Genomic DNA, 16,238 nt, shown 5'->3' with positions numbered 1-16,238 from the left:
TAATCACCCAACTTAAGTTGAACTTGGTTTAGGTCAGGGCTACTTAAACTTTTTTTGTGCTCTGCGACCCCATTTTAAAACAGAAATTTCTACGCGACCTCTGATGGGTATAATAGCCCAAGCAGACTTGGACAACTAGATAATTCTAGTTGCCTAATTGGGCAAATTAGAGCAAAATTGCGGTAATTCTAGTTCTAATCTAATTCAGAAATATCGAGTAAGCTCTAATTCTAATTCTAAACTAATTTACAGTTTTCCCAGAAACGCTAGTTTGTCCAACAGCAGTTTTAGGCATGTGATACGAGCATGTGTTTTGTATCCAAAGCGCACAAAACCACCTAAGCACTACCTCGTTGGCTGTTGCGGCTTAATATAACCAAATGAAAACCAGTAGCTTCTATAAATGAGAAAACATAGGCAGCTGCGTAAATCGCGAAGGGCGAGTACAATTGCAACTGTCCGCCGATGAAAAACACGAGGATTACAAAAATCTCTGTTCAAAATAACGCATTATTTTTGTGTTGATACTGCTGAGAACCACTTGACATGACGGCCACATCAGCTCCGTTTAAACGCGTTTTAGACACGCCGAATTATGTAGTTTAAAACGTGCAAAGCTTCAAGTTCAAATTTGAAACAAACTAAAGTTGGTTGGCTTCAATGTATAATTCTAGTTTGATTCCAGTTTAATTTCTGATTTTCGAGAACATGGTAATTCTAATTCTAATCTAATTTGTAAAAAATGAGATGCTCTAATTTTATTTCAAATCTAGTTTGAAAAACCGAAAAAAAATCTAGTTGTCCAAGTCTGAGCACAGGGGTGCACAACCTTTTCGCTACGGCCGCATCACAGATCTTTTTTCACCAGCGGCCGCTTATTGTCTGCTTGCTTGTGTTTTAAAATTACTGATGTAAAAAATACTTATATATTACACATATATATACTATCTAATGGCGCCTAAAATACCTAAATTAATTTCTAACTTGACAAACAAATTGACAGTCTTAGCTTTTATGACGTCATAATCTTTATTGTTACGCTTGTGGTATCTGCTTTTTCGCATTGTTTGCACACAATAGGCGTAAGAAAGTTCAGTTCCACAAAATGTGTTTGGAGCAGTCTGAAAATCAAAATATTTGGCAAAAGAGTTTTTATTTACGTCACGGCCGCCAGTACATATATTCTATAATAAACATGTTCACGGCCGCACAAACTCGTCTCTGTATGACTGCAAGGTTGTGCACCCCTGGTATAACCTCTGCTCGGGAATTATGTGTAAACAATAAATGTACGGACGTATACAATTCATTGTGACTGACATAATAACGCAAATGTTTTGCTATCGATGGTAAAAATGTTTGTATGCGTGTATTTGCAAAATTGATGTGAGCGATTGCCGGGATTTTTACAATATGAAAACAATTGACCAATAAAATAAAAAAATAATGGGCAACAACGGATGAGAACGTTATCCTCAAAAAAAAAAGTAAAAAAGAAAACACAAGCTCTCACGATTAAAACGACAATTTTTTACAAACATTTTCGTTTATTCACAACTTGCAGTCGATGCGCATCGCTTATCCACACTCTCATCATCACTGATAGATTGTGTTGATGAACAAAGGCGTTGAAACTTTCTCATATTGGGAGCTTTTGATTGTTTCTTAGTCGACATATGTTTAAGTTTTGCAAATGTCAGTTCGTTTACCGCCTTCGTATCAAGGGTTTTGTTGAAACAATAATTTAGTTTCTGTTGAATCTCTGTCGTCATCAGAGAGTCGGCTCCAAGTCTAAGCAGGGAAGTGTCGTCATCGATTTGGCTCAAATCCTAAAACAACACGTCATTAATACCCAGCTACGATTTGCAATGACATCAGTGCTCACCGAAATCCCGAGGACGTTTGCTACGAACGTCACCGGATAATTCTCGTATTTAACTTCTGTTTTTTCAGACGCCATTTTTATGGGTATATATGACGCAACAACTGCTTCATCCTGCTGCAAAACTTTATCCAAACTCTACGACAAGAAAAAAAGTTCGAATTATCAAGGCAAGGTATTACTGCTGTCTGCCAGGGGCAAATGTTTTATTGGTTACTTTTACTCACATCGAGACAAGATAAAATGGATTGCGGCCAGGTTCCTGCTACAGGGGAATCACCGAATTTGTCAGCTGCGATCCCCACATCGCCGACCGCGCCCCACTGTATCGCAACCGCCGGAAGTCCGTCGTTACGACGAATGCGACATAATTGTTCCATCACAGTGTTAGCAAGAATATAGTTAGATTGTCCCTTTGTTCCGTTATAGCTTGCGCTACTTGAGAAAGTGACAAAGTGTTGAAGGTTCGGACATTTTTGACGGGAATACCTGGATTCAAAGAACCAATCAACAGCGCGAATATTCATGTGACAAAGATTTTGTTTATGATGTGATTACGTCAGATTTCAATAAGTATATCCAAAACGAGTAACAATTTTGTTGGAATTACGCACGAGGTAACGTGGAATTGGAACTTACTTGTCAAGGTTGATTAATCCGTTACATTTGGGTCCACACACGAGTTCGAAATCTCGCTGTGTTTGATTCTCGAACATTGCGTCACGCAACGTCATCGCGAGATGGAATACACCACCTGTTTCTTCATCCAACAAATTCGCTGCTTTGTCTGCTTTTCCGACGTCATTGCTGCTGATGATGATGTGTACACCTTGTGACGCCCAATCTTCGATGTAACGTTGTCTGTAAGCCGAGTTTGCACCTGTGCAGAATTAATTAGGTATTAAACAAATACAGAGGAACCGACTTAGAATCAACGTTTAATTCCGGTTTATTGAAAATTGATTCTAATGTTACTGGAATCAATTTTCATTCAACACTATAAACCGGAATTAAACGTTGATTCTAAGTCGGTTCCTCTGTATTTGTTTAATACCTAATTAACTTATTGCGTATTTTTGATGTGACGTGCTGTCCTACTATTGTTTCTTTGTTTGTAAATATATTGTATGTCGTAGTTGCTCTGCACCTGTTTGGTCAGACGCATACTCGCAGGTGGCTTACACCTCGCTTCTGCACACCTTTTTATCTATCGTTTTTATGCGACGCTTGTTTCGCACCTTTTTATCATTCCTTTATGCGACTAAAGTGTATATAAATGGGTGCAATTGATGTGGCCTTCATATCACTGATGATGGCATGAGCATTTGCCGAAACGTTTGAACAATAAAGCATGTCGCTTTTTACGTCTATTTGGGCCGTTAGTTTCACCATTAAACTTATGAACAGATCCGTATATAGTGTTCCAACAGATATTATTACAAAATAATCCTGTTTAGATGATAACCTGATCGTGACGTAATAATCAACTTCTTCGCTCCTCGTTGAACCAGCCAATTACAAAATTCGATTCCGAATCCCCCCAAACCACCAGTCACGACGTAACAGAGGTCGGAATTCAAAGACACTCTGAAATAATTCAAACATATTTTTTCGAAGCTTGGCATTTTGTGATGATTTGAGGTAGAGCTACTAACACCATAACGAGAATCACACACCCAAATGTGGTTGGTTGTATCTCCAAAAATGTTCACGGTTAGGGCTATTAGGGTCGGGGTAAGGTATTAGCACTTAAAATTCAATAAAACTAACCCAAAAAATTAGTTAATAATGTTAAAATTGTATGTAAATATTTCCCAACCCAACCCATTTATAGCCGCTAAATAAAAATGCAGCTCTTTACGCCCCCTTGTGAAAGCGATGTTCGGATTCTCGTTATGGTGTTAGTAGCTCTACCATGATTCGACCACCAACTGACCTTTGCAGCACGTGATCTTTTTCGCGGATGACGTTTACAACAACTTTTCCTATGTGTGTTCCGTGCGACATAAAGCGAAATGCCGATTCACCCTCATACCTGTGCGACGTTACACTTTAGTTTGTAAATCCCAAAAGATCGCGGGCGAGCTGAATTTGCAATGATCAACGAAAAACCGTGTGTAGAACGTATCCATTTGTAATAGTCATTTACATCGGGTAGTCATTATTAGCCCTTACTTTTTAAATATCCGGCACGGAAGGGGCTTTACTTCGCCTTTTTCAATCCCCTTCCTCACCAACTCTCTTACTTCAAGCCATCGGCCGGTAATGTCGTCGAACAACGAGTCGAGCAGGATTCCATGAAACGAGATATTTTTAAGAAAGGCATATAACCCTGAGCAGAATCGTAAATTAAAACCGTTTCTAGAAAGTGTGAACGGCGAAATTTAACAAGTTTTCGCTGCAGTATTTAAAACTGTTTAAAACTCATCACTCTTGGCATCAAGTTAACGTCATTGTGATTTAGCATTTTTTACGACGATAGTTGCCTGCGTGATCTTACCGATCTGGTTATTGTGAATGAGATCGAACTTTCCCAGCTCCAGGAATCTTCCATGTTTTGCCAGACACCGAACACTCGCCAACAATTTTTCACCAGACAAACTGTTCAGAATGACGTCAACACCTGTAACAGATTATATTACGTCAACATTAAAGAGATTGTCATTGTCACAAACAACTTGAATTTGTGTAAAAAATGAAGCCAAAGTGTCAGCTACTTCTACTTATAACATGCTAAAACAATCAAAAAAACTTAACTGACCTTTCCTATTCGTCTTTTTCATGATATCCAGCTCAAAAGTGAGATCGCGTGATTGCGCGAAACCTGCATCATCGAGTTGTTTGAATTTTTGTTTGAGAAAATCCCGTTTCGCTTGACTTGACACTGTGGTGTAAACCATACAACCCCTGGAGAGAGCAATGGAGATGGCGGCCTGGCCGACACCACCAGCGCCGCAGTGGATCAGCACTGACTCCCCTGGCCGGATTTGTCCCCGTACGACGAGTGCGTAGTATGCCGTGCTGTACACAACGGGCACTGAAGCCGCTTCCGCTAAACTCCTGTGCAAATATTCGCGGTTAGGCTGGTCCGGTGGGCTTGCTTTGTGCTTAGGCAGTTCATCGTTGAGTTTAAAAATGTATCTGGTCGTGATATCTGACATTTCAATTATGTTGTATTACACCAGTGGTTCCCACCAACATTGAATTTTTACACACAACGCGACTTCCCGTTCGTCATAACAAACATATAAATTACCAACACGTCAATTCTACTTGCAAGGAAACGTCAATGTGACAGTAATTTTTTGATGAATTGTGATGAAGCAAAAGTTAAATATAATATGCCTAATAAATGTGATTTAAGATTTTGCCCGTGATTACCAACTAACGATAATTAATCTATGTAAAGCGCGTAATAAAAGAAAACCCGAAATCCAAGTAACATCCGTTTATTCTTCTCAGCAGCAGGCTAAGAGTGTTAGCACTTATTTAAGAAGTGTTTGCAACTTGTTTTTTCTTAGTGTAAAAAGTATTAGGAAGAAAAAATGTCAGATAGTGTCATTTATAGTTTACCAAAGTATTTACCTGTATGAAGTTTTTTTTCTCAGCGGTCTTACGCGTGCAGTTAGTATACTTCAAATATTTTAGTGATTGTCACAGGGCTCCATTGAAATATCAAATCGACATACACATTCTAATGCTATGGTGTTTCATAAATGACTTAATCAAGCGAGCTTTGGAGACCAAACGAGTTATGCATTTTCGTGATATTTGTAATATTTTTTACCATCGTTCTGGCACATCCCAGGTGAACATCTCATGCTGTGTTACATGGGTTGAAAATCCCTCTCCCGGAACGATCCCCATTTTCCTCCCACCCGCGTGATCAAATCCGCTGAACTCCAGTCCAAGGAGCGTGCGATATTTGTCCGTGTCCCCTACAGGAAATCAACCGCCGGTTTATATCTCAATGTATTTGATGTTAATGTCATTAACCTGGAATTGCTTCGGCGGGAAGTTTTCCTGACGCAAGCATGACGTCACGGAAGTTGAGTGCGGCAAAAGAGACTTTGTACTCGGTTGAGTTTCCGCTTGGGAGGAGTGAAATCCACTTGAGTGTCGACAAGTCGCCGGGGTTTTTGATCAGCAAGTAGCTTCGACTCGACTCAACCTTAAGCAATAGATACAAGCATTTTGACTTTTTCCTCCAACATAAAACACAAACTGGTTCTTAATTGTCACATAAAATAAACTGGTCGAATGCAAAAGGTTGGTAATTCGCGTCAAGCAATTAAGGTCTTAGAAGAAACAAGCCGAATGTTGTTTACCTGCTTAACTTGTTTCATATCGACACAATGGAAATTTCCCCACTCTCCCTCTTGGTACACATTTACCACATGTTGTCGCTCAAGAACATCCGATATATCGCCGGGAAGACGACTGGTTAATTCAAGACTACGATTACTGATACATCTACGTAATAAAAGTAAGATGTGGCGTACATGTTTCCGATTGTCTACTATTGTTGCACAATAATTACCGAACACGATTTGATCCTGATTCCCTCCTGAGACTTTGGCAAAACTCCTCGAGTCCATTCAAATTTTCCCGTGCAATCAGCACGACGTCATTGTCGCTTGTCGCAAGGAATTTCTAGCAACAAAACTGATTGTAAAGCCTTATCGCATGCGCTGTGCAAAAGAATTTCTTTTAATCTTTCACCCCAAAACAAACCTTTAAATCTTCCACCCACTCGAAATTCATTGTCGGGATTTCGTGCAACCGGTGCTTTGCGACGTCATTTAATGGTTTATGACGAAACAGAAGCAGATTACTTCCACAATCCTTCTGTTGTTTGTGATGAAACTAGGTGGAAGTCAAAGGTACGGAACACGTCAGCAACCTATTAAAGGAAGAATCTAAGATTAAAAAAGTTTGCGATTTATGCAGCTTTGTACTGTTATGATGGAAGTTGTAAAATTCGGTTGTTTTGTTTGGAAAATTCTGGTAACGTTATATTTTATTGCCGAATTGTTTTATAAATACAGTGTGCTTTTACCAGACAGAGCTAGAGCGAGAATATAGTAGAAAGGTCAAAAAAACTGCATACAAACAGGGCACAACTAAACAGTAATATTTCAGCAACAGAATCAACTTTTACCTGTTTAACGTTTACACATGACCGTTTCAATGTGGGTTTAGCCAAACCTATTATTTCGTTGTAAACATCTTGTAGCATATTTCCGCCGACTGTGTGGTGGAGCATAATGAATGACGTACCGCTGCAGAGACGCTCAAGAATATTCTCAACAATGCTTCTACCGCTTTCAATTCCTGCAACCGTCAACACAGAGTTTTACAGAAAATTTTGAAACATTCGGGTAATCTGAAAATTGTACCTGATGTAAAAATGTCATGAAGAATTACAACATTTAGATTGTGACCACTGGGTGGCTCAACCTGCGTCGCGCCGTCATGACAACCGAGGTATGATGGTCAAGCAACAATCGGTTCACGCCTGTGAAAAAAAAGTTTCAATAAACATATCAAAGCTATGACGGACTATCCTCACTTCTTTTGCGTCCTAGTAGCTGCTTCGGTAGTTCGCCCACTCTAACATCATACATCAGCTCCTGAATGCCCATGTCAATTGTCGACGTAATAATGTCTTTGCTGAACATGCAATAACTCAATGACCAATCAGAAATCAGCATGAAGGCACGTGATTTCCAATTTTCTGCAACAAGTGTTGGATTGAAACCTTGCCAACAAAAATAGGTTAAAACTGACCTTCATCTACGAATTAATTGAGCGTTTGGAGAAGCGTTGATGATGTGTGCTTTGCTTCATTTCTGCTAACGTCAGCGATTGCGTTCAGGCAACCATTTGTTTTAAACTTGTCGGGATGGCGTCGAACAAAACCAGCGATGATATTGGCATAGTTTGATACGGTATGATCTGTTACCTCTTGAAACCGAGGGGCGAATTTCTTGACCTTGAACACAGGTCGTTCCAACTGCCCCCTTCGCTGACTGTTGGTTACGTGCAAGCCGATGACCTCCATGTGCCTTCCGGCCAAGGTTACGCCAGTATCCCTGTTAAAGACAAGATTACAGCTAAAAGTACGATGAAGTTTTTAACATGCTGGTTTGCAAGTCACCTGCTGACGCTAATAGATTTTACTAAGTCACCAGTGAAAGGTCGAATTCTAATTCGCTGGATTCTGGTGGGAAGGCGGAGTTTGTAATCACGTGATGAAAGCAAGTTGAATTGTAATATCGCGTCCATAAATGTGACGTAATTTCCTGTCCAAGCTACTTTACCGTAAGTTCCTATAAAAGAAGCTACAGATTAGATATTATTCTCACAACACTTGCTTACCAACAAACTTGTGAATAATTACTTATTCTAACCAACAGAAAAACTGCTGTTTTTTTAATTTGGATCATTTTAAAACAGCGGTTCCCAAACTTTTTTGTTTGTTTTTCGAAACGGTCCCCTTTCAATTTTTTTGACCGCTCACGGTTTCAAATTGATGCTGAACTCCAGTTTCAGCATCAATTTATTGCCAACATATTGTACATTTTAATGAGACGGGTGAACCTGTTTGGTTTTCACTAGATCATCGATTTTAGGTTCAGTTTTGGAAAGGGCAACTCTCATATCATGTGTCACATCCAATTTGTTTCGGCATTTTGTTTTGATGGCAAGTAGTGCGGAGAAAGCTGTCTCGCATTCATAGGTAGTCGCAAATGAAACAAGTACTTTAAGTGCCATCTTTGCTAGATCTGGATAAGAATTTGCCATTTGAATCCAAAATTCATTACAACCCATTTCACGAAAACTACGTTTTGCACTACTATCGTTCACCAGGTCAATGAACTGTTCTTGAATTATACAGTCCTCCGAAGGCAAATCTCTTACTGTAATTGCAAACGGGTTGATAATAAAGAGGCTATATTGTTCAAAATCCTTCATGTTGGGAAAATAACGGCACAGTTCTTCCCCAAGTGTAATAACGTGTTGCTTAAAAGTCTCAAGAATTTCATCTTTCACATAAAATTCATTCTCATCAAGGAACATATTTAGATGAGGAAATGGAGCAAAATTTTTGCTGTCCAACTTGGAATGCCATAGTGTTAACTTCATTTTAAAGGCTGCTAATTTTTCATGGCAGTGTATGACGTTGGTGTCCTTCCCTTGGAGGGCCAAGTTGACAGAGTTAACAGATTCGAAAATGTCCACCAAAAAGGACAGACAAATTAGAAAACAATTATCAGAAAAAGGATTGTTCATGTCTGGTTTCATTTCTAGAAGAAAATCGTTTATTTCGTTTCGTAGAACAAAAACTCTTTTCAGCGCCTTGCCTTTGGAAAGCCATCTTACCTGTGTATGCAACAAGAGCGTTTCGAATTCAGATTCATTTTCTTTGCACAACTCGGCAAACAAACGAGAGTTAAGTGCCTTTGCTTTGATGCAGTTCACTACTTTGATCACGTCATCCAAAACATGTTTCAACTTTTCAGGCATGGTTTTTACCATTAGTGCTTGGCGATGAATAATACAGTGTGTTCCAGTTACCTCTGGTGATTTTTCTTTAACTAAAGTCTGAAAACCAGATCGACAACCAAGCATCGCCGGAGCCCCGTCGGTGCAAATACCTTTTTCCACTTGAGATTATGTTTCTCAAAAAAAACTTTTCACTTTGTTGAAAACATCCTTTGCAGTTGTATTTGTGCTAAGAGTTTCGCAAAACAAAAACTCTTCCTCTAATTGCCTGTTATGTATGTAACGTACATATACACAAAGCTGAGCCAAGCTAGCCACGTCGGTAGTTTCATCAAGCTGGAGCGCAAAGAAATTAAACATCGACGTTTGTATTTTAAAAACCACCTATTTCAAAATGTTTTGTGACAGTTCATCAATTCGCCTACCCACCGTGTTATTAGACAAGGGTATTTCCTTGAGCACGCGCAGTTGAGAACTTCCCAACATATTTTGTATAATTATTTCACAGCAGGGCAAAACCAACAGCTCCCCGATATTGTGTGGTTTTTGGGCAACAGCTATCTTCCGTGACACTTCATAGGACGCTTTCAACCCAGACGCATTCTCCTTCCAAATTTCTTCACTGCGATCAAGCCTACATTTCACTAAATTTTCAGCATGGCGTCTAAAAAATTCCAAATCTTTGTTTTTTGAACTTGGATGCTGCGTTTCTAAGTGCCTTTTTAACTTGCTGGGTTTTAATGCAGAGCTTGCCAACACTTTGGAGCACAGGACACATTGCGGTTTCTCTTCTTCTCCAGAATTAATCACAGTGAAACCAAACTGAATATAAGAATCATTATACCTCAGCTTTTTTGTTGGCGGAGACATTCTTTCTAAAGATATCCTTCTAAAAAAATAACTAAACTTACACCTTCCACTGCACGGCAATATTGAAGTTTTGCAAATATAAACAAGTAAAGAAACCAGCTTTTCAGCTTACCTCGTGGCACTAGTAGTAAAGTGTGTATGCCTACCTACAGAATTAACAGTTCCGAATTGTTTGCAAACAAAGACATTTGTGTTGATTGTGATAGCACAAAAGAGAATTGTTCAGTGATGATATAGAAACGAAATTCACAGTGTACATGTAATAACTTTTAACCTACAAATGTGACTGCTTATTAAAATTATCTGGCACAATTTCGAAAAAAGACTTGGCGGTCCCCCAAGAATCACCTCGCGGACCCCAAAGGGACCGCGGACCCCAGTTTGGGAACCACTGTTTTAAAACAATCCCGTTACAATATAAAATACATAGTCGCTGCGAATCCTGTAGGACTCGCCGGTCTGGTCAGAAGTTTCAAGAAGTTGGAAGGCTTTCTTGTACTGGTAACCCGACAGTCGAAGCTTCCTGTAGATCTCCTGCTTGGTGAAATACATTTTGCCGTTTGGTTGGAAGCTTTTGGGCTCAGATATCTCGCTTCCGTCAATCCAAATTTTTCCTGTCACCAAAAGTCTTTCGGAGTGCGAGATTGTAAATTGATCGAGCGGAGTATTTAGTTGAACGTGAATGTCGAGTTCTAAAAAAACAAATACTTGACTTCGACTAAGTGCGTCTAAAGCGCATGTGACAAAATGCATGCCACATCTGTTCGGAAATGCTTTTGTATTAAAGGTGATTAGAAAACACGCTTTAATATAAAGCAGTTAAATTTAAAACCATTTTTACAAAAACCTGTGTCATCAAGAAATGTTGCTCCATGAATTACCACTTCATCAAACTGCACAGCAATATCGTCGATCGACGTTTCCATATAGCTCGCGAATGTTTGCCACACGAGGCGCAAGAGAGCTGACGCAGGTAGGAGGGACCGCCTGTCAATTACGTGATCACGCATGTAACGGTCTATCGAGTTTGCTGACGTGTCTGCGAAAAAGACGACCGCTTTCAACTTAGTTCACCAAAATGCACGCACCAAATCCACCTAGTTGCTAATACATGTGAAACACTAAATGGATTTTAATACTTACTCTCTCAAACTTTCAAGTGATATAAGCTAGTTGCAGTCTCACCGATCTTGTACGATGCGTCGGTTGGTCTACCTCCTATCCCCGATATGAAGAAATGATAAGGGGACGGTACGAAATGCGATTGATCGTGGTTCCAAGACACGTGACTCGAAAGATGATTGCTTGATCGCAGCGGCGTTGGAGAGTGAGAGAGTAACTCGCTTGCCTTGACATCAACACCGAGACAATGTAGTTTTCCCATCGCCGTCAACAAAGTTTCAATGCCGTTGTGATCCTTCTTGCTTGCTAGGATCACGTGCTCGCATGGCGGCGGCAAAGAGCGCTTCAGTGTCCCCTAACATATAAGTTGAAAAATGTGTTAATAGTAACACATATAAGTCAAAATTATCATGGGAAACATACTTGCATCAGACAATGTGGAGCCACTTCAATAACAATCGCTTCACTTGGAATTCGCATTATTGCATCATGGAAAAAGACAGGACTCCGAAGATTGTTTGCATGATATTCGGCCGACGATTCTAAAACGCTCTGACATACATCATCAGGAGGAATCGTTTTTTTTTTTGCTGTGACGACGTGGTCAACCACTTATTACTTCGAGGCATTGGATTTGGGATTATCTGAGGCGTCACAAAAGTAGTCACGTGATATAAACATAATGTATTGCGCAAAGACCAACCTTTTTTAGTTCACATAGGAATTTAGGGTAAATAGTCTCCATGTGCTTAGAATGAATGGCGATCTTCCCGGTGTCGACAAACCGCGCGAACACATCTCGCTCTTTCAGTGACGCCACAAAGGATTTTACGTCATCCTGATCTCCGGTGATTGTAACGTTAGTGGCAGCATTGTGACAAGCTGGATCGACATTTTGTGGGCATTGTTTTTGACATTCATCCCAAGACAAACCTGTCACGAATCGTCGTTGTGATGGTATCACTGCTGAAAACAAAATGACGTAATGCAAGTGGAAATGGACTCACCTACTGCAGCCATCGCCCCGGGAGGTAGGTTGGCTTCTTTCACGCATCTACCCTCACATAAGCCGCCTGGATCGTCTGCTCCAAGCTCAATCCACCATCGGCATAAGAACAAGCCAACTCACCAACTGAATGACCAACAATGCCATCACACACAACTCCCACTGAGGTCAGCACGTCAATTAAACCGATCTGCAATGTCGTTACCGTAACTGGAGTATTTTGTACAAAGCCAAATTTCGAAACCCAAACCTGGATAGCCACAAGACCCACGAACGAGTTGATGACGTCAGTGAACGTGAAGACATCAGCGCCGGACAGCATCCGTTCGAGATCCACCACATACTTCGATAGTGCACGAGTGCATTTGTGGATAGCTTGTTTAAAGGTAGAAATTTGCAAAAGGTCCCTCCCCATGCCCCCCCATTGCGAACCCATACCTGCGGTGAATAAACTTATTGCGACCTACTTTATCAAAAAAAGTTTAACAATAGTCTAAATTTTAAAATATTCCGCAAATTACCGTGAGTTACAATGGACACATTTTCGTAACATGGGTTTTAAGTTTAAAATCAATCTGCTACTTCAGCTAGTATACGAACACAATGAACTGTCGCTTACCTGTACAAATAAACCAAATTTTTCGTGCCTTTTCTACTTTACTTGAACTTTCAACCGAGCTTATTACTTCATCACGATCCATATTGATGACGTAACCGCGGTAAGGATGAAGATTGCATGGTACGTCACTGACTCCATTGAGAAACGAAGCCACTGCCGGCGTGACGTCACGGACCTCAGCAATTTTTTCTACGTCACAAGTACAACGACGTCGCGAAAATACCTAAACGATTAATTGATTGTTCTTACGTTTTATGCCTTCTTCAGTGCGTGACGTCACCAAGCAAATGACAGATTGGTTGTCATCACATGGTGTTTCATCTTCGTTGTGATTGTTTCGCAGAACCACATGAACGTTTGTTCCGCCGAAGCCGAAAGAGTTAACTCCAATGATAAGTTGATCCGGCAAAGATGTCGCTTCAACAACTGGCTTCACACGAGATTCACGCAACGCTGAAAACATGCTTCGATGTTGGTATTGATATTGTTGATATGTAGGTTAGCGGGCATTGTTCGCTTGTGAATCGCTATGCAGCACTTTATGACGCCACAAAGCCCACTCGCAGGTTCGCTATGTCCCATATTTGATTTAATTGAGCCAATGAGAAGCGGCTCCTTTCGATCCTTGCACATGACGTGGTCAAGCGCCCCCAACTCCTGGGGATCTCCTGCCTGAAAATTATGCTACTTCTTCAAACATTTCGGAAAGTCATGTTTGCACTCTAATACGTTTCAAACACATATACGTATTAATGAGTATTTTCATGCTTTTTATACGTGGCTATTCGAAACAATTGAATCGAGCATTCCTATTTGGAGGCGGAAATCTTAGATTGCTGGAGCCCCAAACTGGAAAAGACATTGCCTCGTGAAATTACAGACACGTGGAACAAACAGAACAAAAATTGCCACGTGACACAGTGATGTAAAAATTTTCACAAACACAGCCCTACACGTATATAAACCCATGTCAACTAATGACACAACGAAATGATTATTCCGCGCAAATGATTATTCCGCGCATAACTGTTTTTCTTGCCCGCATTCCAACTCTTATCTTTGAACTAAACCGATTTGCTTGTCAGCTGTTTTTCTGTTTTATAGCGTTTTTATCTTCTTTAATATCTGTGTACCTATAAACTGATAACGTCATTTTTTTAAGAACGTGCGTATTTGCATTCGATAATAGTGCATTGTTTGACAAAGATAAAAAGTATTTGAATGCAACAGGGCTGCACCAAAACATGTATTGGTAGTTTGATTCCATACCTTAGTTCCGGTTCCGTGCGCTTCGACATAAAACACATCACGTGGTTTAATTCCACATTCTCTGTAAGTCTCTTCAAGTAACCTAGCCTGTTGCCTACCTGTAATCGATGTAATATCGAATTGGTAAAAAAGTACATGACTTTAAACGGAATCTTGTAACTTATTTCCGAACCAGCTGCGTGCATTTAATTGTTAATAAACGTAAATAGCCAGCCTGTTTGCAAGTTAACTGATTTTAAGAATTAAAACCTAATTACAAGAAGGTTTTTTTGAGGGGGGGAGGGGGGGAATACCTGCTGGAAATGTTATTCCTTCGGGCTTTCTTCCGTCCGACGATGTTTTCGAGTGTACCATTTCACAGTATATTCGTCGCGCAGCTTCCTTTCTACACAGATAAACTGCGGCCACCGCCTTGGAACGAACATACCTGGATTGAACATAAATATATTAGCTCGTAACAGAAAAAAACATGAGAACAATATCCCCTACCCGTTGCCACTTATATCAAAAGCCTTGCACGCGCCATCTGGTGACAACATGTTTAACTTCTTGAATTGCAGTGACGTCTGAGGCTTCAGTACCAAATGCACACCCCCAACTATTGCAGCGTCACAATCCCCATTGTTGATCGCTTGTCTAGCTAGGTGCAGCCAAGCAAACTGGATGAGCACGCTGTATCTATCGCCATGCTCGGTCCTAAAAGGATGTTCGATTTGCAACAATGATCGATTTAGGCAAAATGAAACATTTGTGGCATAAAGATATTTCCGAAGTTTAATAAAATAAAAATTCCATTACAACATATTAATTATTTAGGAGCTTACAATTCTTAAAAAATTGGGCGGAATAGTTAATAATAATTTACCTTTGATATCGTAGAAGAAACTGATTCTGTTCGCGAACATGGACAGCGAACATCCTGTGATGACGTAACCTTCCATGTTCCGCGTGTCCGATGTTAGAGCTTCGACTGTTTCGGATCCGCTTACACCGACCCAGACGCCGGTCCGTGTTCCTGCCAATTTGGACGGGGAAATCCCTGCAAGTGAACTTAGTTTGTCACTAAAGAGCGCTAAAGAGCATGAAAAAGCCAAACGAAAAAAATTAATGGATATCCAAACGTGACCTGCGTTGAGAATTGCTTCGTAAGTGACTTCCATCAGCATCCGTAGACCTGGATCCATTGAATCCGCTTGACGGGAATGAACTTCGAAAAACGCTGCGTCAAATTTGTCAATTTCCTTCAGTTTTCCGTTTCTCTTCGGTAAATCCAACAAACCTAAAAAGTACCACACAATTAAGAAAGCACATCATCGCTTCATCTCCATGACAACCGATAAAGCAAGTTTCTGAACACTGAAGATTTTCTTTCATTTCAGTTCCTTTTAATGGCCCAATAATAACACTTTAAGAAAAGTGTTTTAAATAAGATACAGGTAGGTTATTTGTATTCGGTTACAATTCTTGTTACATCGCATTTGCATACTTAGTGTTATTACGTAAGGTTACCTGGTTTCCATCTTCTCTGTTATCATGTCAATTCTGTTACATGATCTGTTACCATGTCAATTTTTCCGATAAGATTTTCCCACAATTCGTTGACATCTGCGGATTCCGGAAATCTTCCGGCGATTCCGCTTATCACGACTTCCGCCATTCTCGTATAATCGCTAAATATGCGCAAAACTTCCGGAGTGCACTTCAACACAACAAACCAAATCAACCACACACCTATAAAAATTTCTCGCTGCTATATTTCTTAAAAGTCAGCATATTCAGCAAGCAACATTTACGATGCAGGTTTTCGCTTTTATTTTTCATTTACAAGAACTTCATATTTTGTTGTAATTCATTTAGAAATAAAGTCAGATGCCAATACCGCACATACGGCAATTGTTTGCTTTAATATGGCAGTTATTACAAAAATCGACTCTTAGTTTTCTACCAGGTAATGAACCACG

At 40.1% G+C, this 16,238-nt stretch overlaps 1 pseudogene; it reads right to left on the bottom strand.

The window, feature by feature from the left end:
• Positions 1–1,010: 1,010 nt before the first annotated feature.
• LOC145207091 (fatty acid synthase-like) lies at positions 1,011–15,971 on the bottom strand (annotated as a pseudogene).
• Positions 15,972–16,238: the final 267 nt, after the last annotated feature.

Source organism: Phallusia mammillata, unplaced genomic scaffold (genome assembly GCF_965637545.1).
Source record: "Phallusia mammillata unplaced genomic scaffold, kaPhaMamm4.hap1.1 HAP1_SCAFFOLD_84, whole genome shotgun sequence".
NCBI classification, from domain to species: domain Eukaryota; kingdom Metazoa; phylum Chordata; class Ascidiacea; order Phlebobranchia; family Ascidiidae; genus Phallusia; species Phallusia mammillata.
The sequence above is the reverse complement of the archived record's forward strand: the minus strand, read 5'-3'. Positions and strand labels throughout refer to the sequence as shown.